The sequence below is a fragment of the Cherax quadricarinatus genome, chromosome 100, assembly GCF_038502225.1.
Source record: "Cherax quadricarinatus isolate ZL_2023a chromosome 100, ASM3850222v1, whole genome shotgun sequence".
Classification (NCBI taxonomy): Eukaryota; Metazoa; Arthropoda; class Malacostraca; order Decapoda; family Parastacidae; genus Cherax; species Cherax quadricarinatus.
Window position 1 is genome coordinate 4,811,451 of NC_091391.1, and position 17,437 is coordinate 4,828,887.

Sequence of the window (17,437 nt, forward strand, 5' to 3'; positions counted from 1 at the left end):
CCTCATGGTCATGGTCACAGTGGTCACAGAGGTCACTTCAGAAAAATACCAAAAGAACTGAAATTTGTGAACAAATGGGAATGCCTGAAATACCTCAAACTCGACTCCCTGGAATGCCATCTAACTGTTCGTGTTAGCATCATGCATTATCATTGATTACTGGGGTTCAGGGGCATTAGAGTTGGGGTATTGGGTGGTAAATGTAAAGGGTTAAGGGGCAGTTTTAAGGGGGTAGTAAGGGCGTGGCTCGGGCATGCCTGCCCTGTGGCACTGATTGTCTAGTGCTGTGGGTCGGTAGCTGGGTATCGTTGTGCCCTGAGGTCCCTGGCGCAGGTCAAGGTGGGCATGGCGAGCTTCCGCGCCAGCACAACCCCACCCATCGACCCACCCTCCCTTTCACCCTCATCGTTATCATCATTATCATTATCATGATCATCATCATTATCATCGAAACGTTTCCTAATAAATATGTCCTAGTGTGTGTAGATGAATGGTTCAGGGAACCGACACGTTGATAAATTAGACACACGTGCAACTCTTGGGTATCTTTACTGAGGAAACGTTTCGCCACACAGTGGCTTCATCAGTCCATACATAGGAGAAACTTGAAGAACAGGAGGAGAATGAGGTAATCAGTCCCTCAACCTTGAGTCGATGTGTTCAGTCCATCAATCTTGCACCTCTCCTACCTACGGTATATAAGCTCCTTCTCCGCTCATATGCCGTATTCTATTCAAGATTGATGGACTGACCACATCAACTCAAGTTTGAGGGACTGATTACCTCATTCTCCTCCTGTTCTTCAAGTTTCTCCTATGTATGGACTGATGAAGCCACTGTGTGGCGAAACGTTTCCTCAGTAAAGATACCCAAGAGTTGCACATGTGTCTAATTTATCAACGTGTCGGTTCCCTGAACCATTCATCTACAGTCTTGGTGCTTATGTACTGGAGTCAGAGGACGTGTAGTAGACGACGGTATTTTCGACAATTATTTGAGTTCTTACTCTCGTATTTATGAGAACTGATGTCACTAACACAAGATGACCCGGATACCCCACTCTGACTTCGTCACCACCCCACACCGACCCCACACCGACCCCACATCCACCAGCCTTCAGTGGACAGGACCCAGAAAGCAGCCCTGCAGTACTCCGCCCCAGGATGCAAGGCTCCAGTGATTGGTGTCTTGGAGGATGCAGGAATGTTGGTTGGGGTAGTGGGCAGGGAGGGGAGAGCCTGAGGTCCGGCAGAGCTGCCCCTCACCCCTACCCATCAACCACAACCTCCAATACCCCTGCCAGTCTACTAGCTCCACATTCTCCTTCTTATATCTTCCTTTCACGCCGCTTTATTTCTACCCTTCCCCTCTGTCCCTTCCCTTCCTTTCCCTATTCCACCTTCATACCCCTCTGCCCCTGCATCTTTCCAGCACTCGTCTCCCCCTGCATCTTTCCAGCACTCATCTTCCCCTGCCCCTGCATCTTTCCAGCACTCGTCTCCCCATGCATCTTTCCAGCACTCATCTTCCCCTGCCCCTGCATCTTTCCAGCCCTCATCTTCCCCTGCCCCTGCATCTTTCCAGCACTCATCTTCCCCTGCCCCTGCATCTTTCCAGCACTCATCTTCCCCTGCCCCTGCATCTTTCCAGCCCTCATCTTCCTCTGCCCCTGCATCTTTCCAGCCCTCATCTTCCCCTGCCCCTGCATCTTTCCAGCACTCATCTTCCCCTGCCCCTGCATCTTTCCAGCACTCGTCTTCCCCTGCCCCTGTACCTTGGGGCACGCATACCAAGCACTTGCAACATGGACAACTGGATCACAATTTCCATGTACCAAGAGTTACTACACGTTAAATATTTTTTAAGCTCTCCTGTTCGCCTGTATTACGTGTTATTACCGGGCACGCTTTGAGAACCCGGTAATGAATACGTAACACGAAATACTTGGACAGGTTTTCGGGTTAGTTACACAAATAACCCGCACATAAAAGAGAGAAGCTTACGACGACGTTTCGGTCCGACTTGGACCACTGACAAAGTCCAAGTCGGACCGAAACGTCGTCGTAAGCTTCTCTCTTTTATGTCCGGGTTATTTGTGTATCGTTCCAGTCACGGTATTGTGCCTTTTTGTTATTTCGGGTTAGGTTAGGGTTGTCAGGATTTCGGCAGGCTTTAGATAGATGTGTGCCCTTTATAGAGCCTTATAGAGTCTGGTAGATAAGCGTTAAGAATATAAGAGAAGGGAAACACTGCAGCAGGTCTACTGGTCCAAACTTTTGTGAAGCTATCCCAAGGTTTTAGATTCAGTGTCCCTACTAGGTAGACTTCCACTTATCCACTACTAGGTAGACTGTTCCACTTATCCACTACTAGGTAGACTGTTCCACTTATCCACTAATAGGTAGACTGTTCCACTTATTCACTACTAGGTAGACTGTTCCACTCATCCACTACTAGGTAGACTGTTCCACTCATCCACTACTAGGTAGACTGTTCCACTTATCCACTACTAGGTAGACTGTTCTACTTATCCACTATTAGGTAGACTGTTCCACTCATCCACTACTAGGTAGACTGTTCCACTCATCCACTACTAGGTAGACTGTTCCACTTATCCACTACTAGGTAGACTGTTCCACTTATTCACTAATAGGTAGACTGTTCCACTCATCCACTACTAGGTAGACTGTTCTACTTATCCACTACTAGGTAGACTGTTCCACTCATCCACTACTAGGTAGACTGTTCCACTCATCCACTACTAGGTAGACTGATCCACTTATCCACTACTAGGTAGACTGTTCCACTTATCAACTACTAGGTAGACTGTTCCACTCATCCACTGCTAGGTAGACTGTTCCACTTATCCACTACTAGGTAGACTGTTCCACTTATCCACTACTAGGTAGACTGTTCCACTCATCCACTACTAGGTAGACTGTTCCACTCATCCACTACTAGGTAGACTGTTCCACTCATCCACTACTAGGTAGACTGTTCCACTCATCCACTACTAGGTAGACTGTTCTACTTATCCACTATTAGGTAGACTGTTCCACTCATCCACTACTAGGTAGACTGTTCCACTCATCCACTACTAGGTAGACTGTTCCACTTATCCACTACTAGGTAGACTGTTCCACTTATTCACTAATAGGTAGACTGTTCCACTCATCCACTACTAGGTAGACTGTTCCACTTATCCACTACTAGGTAGACTATTCCACTCATCCACTGCTAGGTAGACTGATCCACTTATCCACTACTAGGTAGACTGTTCCACTTATCCACTACTAGGTAGTGTTGCACTCATCCACTACTAGGTAGACTTCCACTCATCCACTACTAGGTAGACAGTTCCACTTATCCAGTACTAGACAGACTGTTCCACTCATCAACTACTCTATTTCTAAACCAATACTTTCTATATCCTTTCTAAGTCTAAACTTGTCTAATTTGAATCCATTATTGCGGGTTCTCTCTTGGAGAGAGATCCTCAAGACCACATTTATATCCCCTCGTTAACACCCATCTTCCACTTGCACACTTCGATCATGTCTCCCCTCATTTTTCGTCCACTTGTACACTTCGATCATGTCTCCCCTCATTTTTCGTCCACTTGCACACTTCGATCATGTCTCCCCTCATTTTTCGTCCACTTGTACACTTCGATCATGTCTCCCCTCATTTTTCGTCCACTTGTACACTTCGTCTACAGAATTAGACTTATTTTAGACATGATTCGCTATGAGCTTTTCAAGTCTGGTTGACGTGTAGGTAGATGGTTACTAAAACATATGAAAGGAGGAACACTGCTGAAGACCTACTGGCCCATACTTGGCAGGTCCTTCTCAAACCCAAATCCACTAAATATTCACCCAAGTCATTATCAATGTTACCCAAGGAATAAGCTTGATAACCCAATAAACATCTGAAAACCCAACTAAGCCAGCAGATGGGTAATCACAATAGTAATAATAATAGTAATAATAATAATAATAATAATATATCTATTTCTACCAGTACATGTACAAGGTATACAAGTACATATACAAGGTATACAAGTACATGTACAAGGTATACAAGCATGTACAAGGTATACCAGTACATGTACAAGGTATACAAGTACATATACAAGGTATACAAGTACATGTACAAGGTATACAAGTACATGTACAAGGTATACAAGTACATGTACAGGGTATACAAGCATGTACAAGGTATACCAGTACATGAACAAGGTATACAAGTACATGAACAAGGTATACAAGTACATGAACAAGGTATACATGTACATGTACAAGGTATACAAGTACATGTACAAGGTATGCCAGTACATGTACAAGGTATGCCAGTACATGTACAAGGTATACAAGTACATGTACAAGGTATACCAGTACATGTACAAGGTATACAAGAACATGTACAAGGTATATAAGTACATGTACAAGGTATATAAGTACATGTACAAGGTATACAAGAACATGTACAAGGTATACGAGTACATGTACAAGGTATACAAGAACATGTACAAGGTATACAAGAACATGTACGAGGTATACAAGTACATGTACAAGGTATACAAGTACATATACAAGGTATACAAGTACATGTACAAGGTATATAAGTACATGTACAAGGTATACAAGAACATGTACAAGGTATATAAGTACATGTACAAAGTATACAAGAACATGTACGAGGTATACAAGTACATGTACAAGGTATACAAGTACATATACAAGGTATACAAGTACATGTACAAGGTATATAAGTACATGTACAAGGTATACAAGAACATGTACAAGGTATATAAGTACATGTACAAGGTATATAAGTACATGTACAAGGTATACAAGAACATGTACAAGGTATACGAGTACATGTACAAGGTATACAAGAACATGTACAAGGTATACAAGAACATGTACGAGGTATACAAGTACATGTACAAGGTATACAAGTACATGTACAAGGTATACAAGTACATGTACAAGGTATACAAGTACATGTACAAGGTATACAAGTACATGTACAAGGTATACAAGTACATGTACAAGGTATACAAGTACATGTACAAGGTATACAAGTACATGTACAAGGTATACAAGTACATGTACAAGGTATACAAGTACATGTACAAGGTATACAAGTACATGTACAAGGTATACAAGTACATGTACAAGGTATACAAGTACATGTACAAGGTATACAGATCATAGCTGACATCAGTGACATACTACTATATAGAAAGTCCCTTGTTATGCTGAGCATTTCCCGCAAATTAGGTCAGTTTTGTCCCAGGATGTGACCCACACCAGTCCACTAACACCCAGGATGTGACCCACACCAGTCCACTAACACCTAGGATGTGACCCACACCAGTCCACTAACACCCAGGATGTGACCCACACCAGTCCACTAACACCCAGGATGTGACCCACACCAGTCCACTAACACCCAGGATGTGACCCACACCAGTCCACTAACACCCAGGATGCGACCCACACCAGTCCACTAACACCCAGAATGTGACCCACACCGGTCCACTAACACCCAGGATGTGACCCACACCGGTCCACTAACACCCAGGATGCGACCCACACCAGTCCACTAACACCCAGGATGCGACCCACACCAGTCCACTAACACCCAGGATGTGACCCACACCAGTCCACTAACACCCAGGATGCGACCCACACCAGTCCCCTAACACCCAGGATGTGACCCACACCAGTCCACTAACACCCACGATGTGACCCACACCAGTCCACTAACACCCACGATGTGACCCACACCAGTTCACTAACACCCACGATGTGACCCACACCAGTTCACTAACACCCACGATGTGACCCACACCAGTCCACTAACACCCACGATGTGACCCACACCAGTCCACTAACACCCACGATGTGACCCACACCAGTCCACTAACACCCACGATGTGACCCACACCAGTCCACTAACACCCAGGATGTGACCCACACCAGTCCACTAACACCCAGGATGTGACCCACACCAGTCCACTAACACTTATGATGCGACCCACATCAGTCCACTAACACCCACGATGCGACCCACACCAGTCCACTAACACCAAGAATGTGACCCACGCCAGTCCACTAACACCCAGGATGTGACCCACACCAGTCCACTAACACCCAGGATGTGACCCACACCAGTCCACTAACACCCAGGATGTGACCCACACCAGTCCACTAACACCCAGGATGTGACCCACACCAGTCCACTAACACCCAGGATGTGACCCACACCAGTCCACTAACACCCAGGATGTGACCCACACCAGTCCACTAACACCCATGATGCGACCCACATCAGTCCACTAACACCCACGATGCGACCCACACCAGTCCACTAACACCAAGAATGTGACCCACACCAGTCCACTAACACCCAGGATGTGACCCACACCAGTCCACTAACACCCAGGATGGGACTGGTGTGGGTCACATCCTGGGACAAAATTAACCTAATTTGCGGGAAATGCTCAGCATAACAAGGGACTTTCTATATAGTAGTATGACTCACGAAATCGTAATGACACGATTGCAAACAAACCATACCACGGGCGGGGATAGAACCCGCGGTCAGAGAGTCTCAAAACTCCAGACCGTCGCGTCAGCCACTGGACCAGCTAGCCACAGTAAGATTCGTCCAACTATTTATATTTCTACACCATAGGAAGGTTAGCATAGGCCACCACTGTGACCAAAAATTAAAGTTTTTATTGTGGCTAGCTGGTCCAGTGGCTAACGCAACGGTCTGGAGTTTTGAGATTCTCTGACGGCGGGTTCTATCCCCGCCCGTGGTATGGTTTATATAGAAGTATGTCATTGTTGTCAGCTATGATCTGCATTCCTTGTACATGTACTTGTATACCTTGTACATGTACTTGTATACCTTGTACATGTACTGGTATACCTTGTGCATGTACTGGTATACCTTGTACATGTACTGGTATACCTTGTACATGTACTTGTATAACTTGTACATGTACTTGTATACCTTGTACATGTACTTGTATACCTTGTACATGTACTTGTATACCTTGTACATGTACTTGTATACCTTGTACATGTACTTGTATACCTTGTACATGTACTTGTATACCTTGTACATGTACTTGTATACCTTGTACATGTACTTGTATAACTTGTACATGTACTTGTATACCTTGTACATGTACTTGTATAACTTGTACATGTACTTGTATACCTTGTACATGTAATTGTATACCTTGTACATGTAATTGTATACCTTGTACATGTAATTGTATACCTTGTACATGTACTTGTATACCTTGTACATGTACTTGTATACCTTGTACATGTACTGGTATACCTTGTACATGTACTTGTATACCTTGTACATGTACTGGTAGAAATAAAGATTATTATTATTATTAGTAGTAGCAGTAGCAGCAGTAGTAGTAGTAGTAGTAGTAGTAGTACTTCTACTACTACTACTACTACTACTACTACTACCCTTGTGAGAATTAATTTCTTACTTGAGAAGGTCAATTGGTGGTAAAGTAACAGGGAGCCATCAACTGCCTCCACACACCAGGATACTCGTCAACACCTCCACTTGACCTCATAAATGTAACACCCGCCCCGTCCCATCCTCTGGATGGTAGTCACAAGACGCGCATGATGGGTCCAGGAACTGTCACTCAGGTGTCTTGATAGATGAGCAAGTTACATTGGTAATGAAACAGCATGGGTTCGAGTCCTTGGCTAGTCGCAGTATTCATATATATATATATATATATATATATATATATATATATATATATATATATATATATATATATATATATATATATATATATATATATATATATATATTTATATATCGTGCCGAATATGTTAAACTGGTCAATTAGCAAGAACTCGTTTAAAATTAAATCTTTTCTAAAATTTTCTTTTATACGTATAAAGATATATTTTTTTCATTAATGTTAATGTAAAAAAAATTAATTTTGCACCAAAAGAATCTTAGAAAACTTACCTAACCTTATTATAACAAGAACAGTTTATTTTAGTCTAACCCAACTAAATATATTTTAAATACGTTTGCAATAATTTAATACTAAACAAACACAGTGAAATATACTTTTTTCGTTAGGTTCAGAATGATTTTGGCGAAATTATTGCATACACAAATTTTCACTTGTCCTATATGGCAAGATGAACGTTGCTATTTAAGCCAAGATCGCAAGTTCTGCCTATTCTGCACGACATATATATATATATATATATATATATATATATATATATATATATATATATATATATATATATATATATATATATATATATATATATATATATATGGAGAGAGAGAGAGCACAAGAGGCGCAGTAGAGGGTAGCAGAGAGGTACAGTAACACAGTAGAGGGTACCTGGATAGCCTGGTTACCTAGAGGTTATTCCGGGGATCAACGCCCCCGCGGCCCGGTCCATGACCAGGCCTCCCGATGGATCAGGGCCTGATCAACTAGGCTGTTACTGCTGGCCGCACGCAGTCCAACGTACGAGCCACAGCCCGGCTGATCCGGCACTGACTTTAGGTATCTGTCCAGCTCTCTCTTGAAGGCAGCCAGGGGTTTATTGGCAATTCCCCTAATGCTTGATGGGAGGCTGTTGAACAGTCTTGGGCCCCGGACACTTATGGTGTTTTCTCTTAGTACCAATGGCGCCCCTACTTTTTATTGGGGGCATTTTGCATCGCCTGCCCAGTCTTTTACTTTCGTAGGGAGTGATTTCTGTGTGCAGATTTGGGACCATTCCTTCCAAGATTTTCCAAGTGTAGATTATGATATATCTCTCCCTCCTGCGTTCCAACGAGTACAAGTCAAGTGCTTCCAAGCGTTCCCAGTAGTTAAGGTGCTTGATAGAACTTATACGTGCAGTAAAGGATCTCTGTACACTCTCTAGATCTGCGATTTCACCTGCTTTGAATGGAGATGTTAATGTACAGCAGTATTCCAGCCTAGAGAGAACAAGTGATTTGAAAAGGATCATCACTGGCTTGGCATCTCTCGTTTTGAAAGTTCTCATTATCCATCCTATCATTTTCTTTGCACGTGCGATCGTGGCACTGTTGTGATCCTTGAAAGTGAGATTCTCAGACATTACTACTCCCAGGTCCCTTACATTATTTTTCCGCTGTATTGTATGGCCGGAGTCAGTAGTATACTCTGTTCTAGTTATTATCTCCTCCAGTTTTCCATAACAGAGTAGTTGGAATTTGTCCTCATTGAACATCATATTGTTTACCGTTGCCCACTGGAAAACTTTGTTTATATCTTCTTGGAGGTTAACCGCGTCCTCAGCAGATGACAGCCTCATGCAGATCCTAGTATCATCCGCAAAGGATGATACGGTGCTGTGGTGTATATCTCTGTTTATGTCTGATATGAGGATAAGGAATAAGATGGGGGCGAGTACTGTGCCTTGTGGAACAGAGCTCTTCACTATGGCAGCCTCCGATTTAACTCTGTTGACCACTACTATTTGTGTTCGATTTGTTAGGAAGTTGAAGATCCATCTCCCCACTTTCCCAGTTATTCCTTTAGCACGTATTTTATGGGCTATTACGCCATGATCGCATTTGTCAAATGCTTTTGCAAAGTCTGTGTATATTACATCTCCATTCTGATTTTCTTCCAGTGCATCCAAGGCCATGTCATAGTGATCCAGTAGTTGTGAGAGGCAGGAGCGACCTGCCCTGAACCCATGTTGCCCTGGATTGTGCAGATTTTGGGAATCCAGGTGATTTGCAATCCTGCTTCTTAGCACTCTTTCAAAGATTTTTATGATGTGGGACGTCAGAGCTATTGGTCTATAGTTCTTAGCTAATGCTTTGCTGCCACCTTTATGGAGTGGGGCTATATCCGTTGTTTTAAGTGACCGTGGAATTTCACCCATGTCCAAGCTCCTCCTCCATAGTGTACTTAGGGCACGCGAGAGGGGTTTCTTGCAGTTCTTAATGAAAACAGAGTTCCACGAGTCTGGGCCCGGGGCTGAGTGCATAGGCATGTTGTCAATGGCTTTTTCGAAATCTATCGGAGTTAGGGTAATGCCGGAAATCTGGCATACATTTATGGAGTTTTGAGGCTCATTCATGAAGAAATCATTTGGGTCGTCGATCCTCAGACCGATTAGTGGTTCACTAAACACAGAGTCGTACTGGGATTTCAATATTTCACTCATTTCCTTGTTGTCGTCTGTGTAAGTCCCATCCTGTCTGAGTAAGTCCCATCCTGTCTGAGTAAGTCCCATCCTGTCTGAGTAAGTCCCATCCTGTCTGAGTAAGTCCCATCCTGTCTGAGTAAGTCCCATCCTGTCTGAGTAAGGGCCCGATACTAGATGTGGTATTTGCCTTGTTTTTGGCATATGAAAAGAAATATTTTGAATTTCTTTCAATTTCACTAATAGCTTTAAGCTCCTCCTGTCTCTCCTCCTGCCTCTCCGGGTAGCAGAGAGGCACAGTAGAGGGTAGCAGAGAGGTCCAGTAGCAGTAGAAGGTAGCAGAGAGGCACAGTAACACAGTAGAGGGTAGTAGAGAGGCACAGTAACACAGTAGAGGGTAGCAGAGAGGCACAGTAACACAGAGGGTACCAGAGAGGCACAGTAACACAGTAGAGGGTAGCAGAGGGGCTCAGTAGAGGGTAGCAGAGAGGCACAATAGAGGGTAGCAGAGAGGCACAGTAGAGGGTAGCAGAGAGGCACAGTAGAGGGTAGCAGAGAGGCACAGTAGAGGGTAGCAGAGAGGCACAGTAGAGGGTAGCAGAGAGGCACAGTAGAGGGTAGCAGAGAGGCACAGTAGAGGGTAGCAGAGAGGCACAGTAGAGGGTAGCAGAGAGGCACAGTAGAGGGTAGCAGAGAGGCACAGTAGAGGGTAGCAGAGAGGCACTGTAGAGGGTAGCAGAGAGGCACTGTAGAGGGTAGCAGAGAGGCACTGTAGAGGGTAGCAGAGAGGCACTGTAGAGGGTAGCAGAGAGGCACTGTAGAGGGTAGCAGAGAGGCACAGTAACACAGTAGAGGGTACCAGAGAGGCACAGTAACACAGTAGAGGGTAGCAGAGAGGCACAGTAGCACAGAGGGTAGCAAAGAGGCACAATAGAGGGTAGCAGAGATACAGTAGCACTTTAGAAGGTAGCAGAGAGACACAGTAGCACTTTAGAAGGGAGCAGAGAGGCACAGTAGAGGGTAGCAGAGAGGCACAGTAGAGGGTAGCAGAGATGCAGTAGCACTTTAGAAGGTAGCAGAGAGACACAGTAGCACTTTAGAAGGGAGCAGAGAGGCACAGTAGAGGGTAGCAGAGATACAGTAGCACTTTAGAAGGTAGCAGAGAGACACAGTAGCACTTTAGAAGGTAGCAGAGAGACACAGTAGCACTTTAGAAGGTAGCAGAGAGGCACAGTAGCACTTTAGAAGGTAGCAGAGAGACACAGTAGCACTTTAGAAGGTAGCAGAGAGACACAGTAGCACTTTAGAAGGTAGCAGAGAGACACAGTAGCACTTTAGAAGGTAGCAGAGAGACACAGTAGCACTTTAGAAGGTAGCAGAGAGACACAGTAGCACTTTAGAAGGTAGCAGAGAGGCACAGTAGCACTTTAGAAGGTAGCAGAGAGACACAGTAGCACTTTAGAAGGTAGCAGAGAGACACAGTAGCACTTTAGAAGGTAGCAGAGAGACACAGTAGCACTTTAGAAGGTAGCAGAGAGACACAGTAGCACTTTAGAAGGTAGAGAGACACAGTAGCACTTTAGAAGGTAGCAGAGAGACACAGTAGCGCTTTAGAAGGTAACAGAGAGACACAGTAGCACTTTAGAAGGTAACTGAGAGGCACAGTAGCACTTTAGAAGGTAGCAGAGACACAGTAGCACTTTAGAAGGTAGCAGAGAGACACAGTAGCACTTTAGAAGGTAGCAGAGAGACACAGTAGCACTTTAGAAGGTAGCAGAGAGGCACAGTAGCACTTTAGAAGGTAGCAGAGAGACACAGTAGCACTTTAGAAGGTAGAGAGGCACAGTAGCACTTTAGAAGGTAGAGAGGCACAGTAGCACTTTAGAAGGTAGAGAGGCACAGTAGCACTTTAGAAGGTAGAGAGGCACAGTAGCACTTTAGAAGGTAGAGAGGCACAGTAGCACTTTAGAAGGTAGCAGAGAGACACAGTAGCACAGTAAAGGCTCCCTGCTTTAAGCAATATTTTTGTCAACAGTACTGACGGGTGTTCAGAAATGTTCCCCGGCTCGGCTCCTGTTTCTTTGAACAACATAAGAATGGAGGAGCACTACAGCAGGCCTACTGGCCCATACAAGGCAGGTGTTCCTCTAAACCAAATATTCCAACCCACCCAATTGTCTAAATTTTTCCCAAATTGTTCCTCTTCAAGAAAGGAATTAGACTCTTCCTGTCTGTCTATTGTAGGTCTATTAACGGGATATATGGTATTTTGATAGGCTCCTTCGCCAGGGACTTTTCTCGGGATAGTAAGAGAAAAATGCTATTTGCACTGTATTTTCTTAATTTACTTAAACACTGTCTTAATTTGCTTAAACACTGTCTTAATTTGCTTAAACACTGTCTTAATTTGCTTACCGACAAGTTGATTACTGACAGGTTTTGGTATACAGTAGATTTGTTTAGTCAAATGCGTAGGCAGTAGCTCTAAGACATGTGATTTGGTTGTCTGTCACAAGCCCCGAGTGGTAGTAGTGGTGGTAGTGGTGGTCATGGTAGTGGTGGTAGTTGTGGTGGTAGTGGTGGTGGTAGTAATGGTGGTAGTGGTATGGGGTGCGAGTCACTCCCAGGTCCGTGCCTTACGGCTGATAATCATTACAGAGCATGTCGTGCAGTCTGTGCACGCGTGCAGGAAGGCACGCAACTACACACACACACACACACACACACACATTAAGAAAGGAGACAGACACGAGGCACTAAACTACAGACCAGCGTCACTGACGTGTATAGTATGCAAAGTCATGGAGAAGATTATCAGGAGAGTGGTGGAACACCTGGAACGGAACAAGATTATAAACGACAACCAGCACCGATTCATTGAAGGTAAATCCTGTCACAAACCTACTGGAGTTTTATGACAAGGTAACGGCAGTAAGACACGAGAGAGAGGGTTAGGTTGATTTCATTTTCTTGGACTGCAGGAAGGCCTTCGACACAGTTCCTCACAAGAAATTAGTACAGAAGCTAGAGGATCAGGTATGTAACAGGAAGGGCACTGCAATGGATCAGAGAATACCTGACAGGGAAGCAACAACGAATCATGATAAATAGGACACATATGCAACAGTTAGGTATCTTTATTCCGAAACGTATCGCCTACACAGTATCCTTCTTCAGTCTAGTACAGAGGAGCTTCTCAAAAGCAGGAGCCTGGCCCATGGTCGGGCTCCCAGAGTACTGAAATTCTCGAAACTCTTCTTCAAAGGTAAGTAGAGATGTAATGACAATGTAATCCGTCCATTACCCTTGAAGACGTAGTTTCGAGGGGGTCAGTCCCTCGGCAAACTCTGAAGCAAAGTTTCTGATATGAGGGCACAGGAGAAAGCTAAAAGCACATCTGAGTCACGGGGATGAGGAACTACTTCCTCAGCCTTAAGGGAGTTCAAGAAGTGGAACGACATGACAGGAAACTTGCATAGACAGAGTCCACACACAGCTTCAAGAATACGTCTGATATGATTCACACAGCCAGTAAAAAGTGAACACAGTTGCAGCCAGCTGTGAGGCAGGACCAGGAGCTTAGACTCGACCCCTGCAATCACAATTAAGTGCATGCATAAATACAGATAGGACAACAAATAGGAGAAAGAAATAGTGAATAGTGGATGTATGGCTGGACTTTGCAGCAATAACAGACTAAGCTCACAGAGGTGATAACAGATGTGGTCTTCCCAAGAGGATATCAAATAATGAGAAAGGACACAGGAAACAAATGAAGGTGTAGGAACAGCAATGTTAATCAGGAATTTGTGGATTTTTGTTGGGATGAGCAGAGTGAAGATTGTTTAGGTACAGATACACATAAGTACAAATGTCATATATTATAAGTTACCTTACTTACGTTAGGGACACTTAAAAGTGGGGAACACAAGGTGGTGATAATAGTAATGTACAACACAACACTAAACAGCAGGAGACCAAGAGGCTGTGGGAACTGGTGAAGGTGGAGTAGTGGCTTTGGGAACAAGTGGGAGGCGGCTGTGGGAACAAGTGAGAGGCAGTGTAGTGGCTGTGGGAACAAGCAGGAGGCGGTGTAGTGGCTGTGGGAACAAGTGGGAGGCGGTGTAGTGGCTGTGGGAACAAGTGAGAGGCAGTGTAGTGGCTGTGGGAATTTGTTTAAATGAGATAGTGGTACAAGAAGATGGGAGGTGGTGGTTAAGAACATCCGGTGAGTCACATAGGTGAAGGGAAGCACCTAGGGGCCAGGGGAAGGTTAAGGGGTAACAGGGTGACGAGGTGAACCCTTAGACTGAGATGTAAGGGGTGGGTGAACATCCACAAGTTAAGGGAAGGATTTAAGGTTTATCAGTGTATTGTACTCGTTTTGTTTTAGTTATGGTTCTGTGGAGTTTGAAACCCAAATCCTGATCCACTTGGAGGGCTGGTCAAGGACCGGGTCGCGGGGGCATTGACCCCCGGAACGACCTCCAGGAAAACTCTAGGTAAACTCCAGGTAAACTCCAGGTAAACCCCATGTAGATTCCAGGTAGACTCTAGGTAAACTCTAGGTAGATTCAAGGTAAACTCTGAGTAGACTCCAGGTAAACTCTGGGTAGACTCCAGGTAAATTCTAGGCAGACTCAAGGTAAACTGTGGGTAGACTCCAGGTAAACTCTAGGTAGACTCCAGGTAAACTGTGGGTAGACTCCAGGTAAACTGTGGGTAGACTCCAGGTAAACTCTAGGTAGACTCCAGGTAAACTGTGGGTAGACTCCAGGTAGACTCCAGGTACACTCTAGGTAGACTCAAGGTAAACTCTGGGTAGACTCAATGTACACTCTAGGTAAACTTCAGGTAAACTCAAGGTAAACTCAATGTAAACTCCAGGTAACTAGATGTAAACTCCAGGTAAACTTCAGGTAAACTCCAGGTAAAGACCGATTTGTGAATGTTACTAACTCATGGTACTACTGTCATTAAAGGTCGGTGACCTAAAGACTACAGCAGCTGTACCTACAACCTTCCCTATGTACCCTATACCTGTAAAATGTGCAGGTATATATATATATGTATATATATATATATATATATATATATATATATATATATATATATATATATATATATATATATATAATACATAAATGAAATGAGAGGAGTTTGTATGGTCTTATGGTCCCACCTTATGGTCCCAAAGGGTCAGGGATCTGCCCTTTGCTGGTGGTCCTGCCCTTGCTTCCTGTGTGGACCTCACCAGCTCTCTAGCAGTTCCCATCATTACCACCAGGGCCACTGAGGGCATGACCCTGACCCTCGTGGAGTCCCCAGTCGTGTCTGGGGACCATGGTGGTGTCTGTAGTCGTGTCTGGAGACCATGGTGTCTGTAGTCGTGATGGAGAACCATGGTGGTGTCTGGGGCCCCTGGAGTCACCAGTCGTGTCTGGGGCCCCTGGAGTCACCAGTCGTGTCTTGTGGTCCCTGGAGTCCTCAGTAGTGGGTGGGGACCCTGGAGTCACCAGTCGTGTCTGGGGAACCAAGAACCCCACAAGTGGTAGGGAAGTCGGCTCACAATTGAAAAACCCAGGTTCGATTCCCGGAACGAGTGACAAAAGTCAGACTTCTTTAATTACACCTGTTACCAGAGGGAGACTTGTTTCGGGCGAAATTGTTAGGGTTTCTAGACACGATAATGCATGTACTCCCTGGAACGCAGGCGAGAAAGATGCATCATAATCTACACCTGGAAAATCCTAAAGGGACTAGTCCCAAATCTGCACACACAAATCATTCCCTATAAAAACAAAAGACTGGGCACACTGTGCAACATACCCACCTCCCATGAAAAGCAGGGGCACCATTAGTACACTAAGAAAAAACACAGTAAATTCAATAAGTTCAAGGACATAATGGGAAGAATATAGAACTATATACAGAAGATGAGGTAATCAGTCCCTCAGCCTTTGAGTTGAAGACCACCGTAGTGTTGTAATAAAGTTGGTAGAATTACCGACAATATGTAAAGTAAAAGGACACAAGTGCAACTAATGTGACATTTATTGTGGCAACGTTTCGCTCTCCAGGAGCTTGATAAAGCTCCTGGAGAGCGAAACGTTGCCACAATAAATGTCACATTAGTTGCACTTGTGTCCTTTTACTTTACACCGTAGTGTTGAAGACTCTGAAGCCCGGGCAAGAAGGCTTTATATATATAAACAAACACTGATCTCTGGCTGAATGAGACTCGAACCTACGAACCTTGGAACAAGGTACGCAGTGCTTTACCAATCTACCCACACTGGACCAATACCTTGGAGTCCAGCTTGTGCTAGACTTTGATCCAAGGCAGCCAGCTTTCAGGGAGAAGGCTTACAGCTTTTCATCCCATCCCCTGCATGCATCAGCCTTTCTAGAGATATTAACAATGCAAGGAATTCGCAAGAGCAGGCGAAATATACACAATATATACAGTGGACCCCCGGTTAACGATATTTTTCACTCCAGAAGTATGTTCAGGTGCCAGTACTGACCGAATTTGTTCCCATAAGAAATATTGTGAAGTAGATTAGTCCATTTCAGACCCCCAAACATACACGTACAAACGCACTTACATAAATACACTTACGTAATTGGTCGCATTCGGAGGTAATCGTTATGCGGGGGTCCACTGTATATCCCTGACCCCCTGAGACCATGAGGTGGGACCATAAGACCATACAAACTGCATCTTCGGTTTTTATTCGTTCATTGTGATTGTCTTTTATATATGGTTACAAGGATGCTGCTTGGGATCTGGTCTCTGAGTATTCCTTAAGGCACTGGCTGTTTCCCACAAAGGTAGGGGCACGCAAGAGACGAGGCACATTTACCATTATTCACGCCAAAGATGCTTTAATGGTGTGTTGATATCGTGATTCTAATGACCTCCAGAACTGTAACATCCTCACTCATCCTTCAGAGTACAGGTACTGTACTTCCCACCTCCAGAACTGTGACATCCTCACTCATCCTTCAGAGTACAGGTACTGTACTTCCCACCTCCAGAACTGTGACATCCTCACTCATCCTTCAGAGTACAGGTACTGTACTTCCCACCTCCAGAACTGTGACATCCTCACTCATCCTTAAGAGTACAAGTACTGTACTTCCCACCTCCAGAACTGTAACATCCTCACTCATCCTTCAGAGTACAAGTACTGTACTTCCCACCTCCAGAA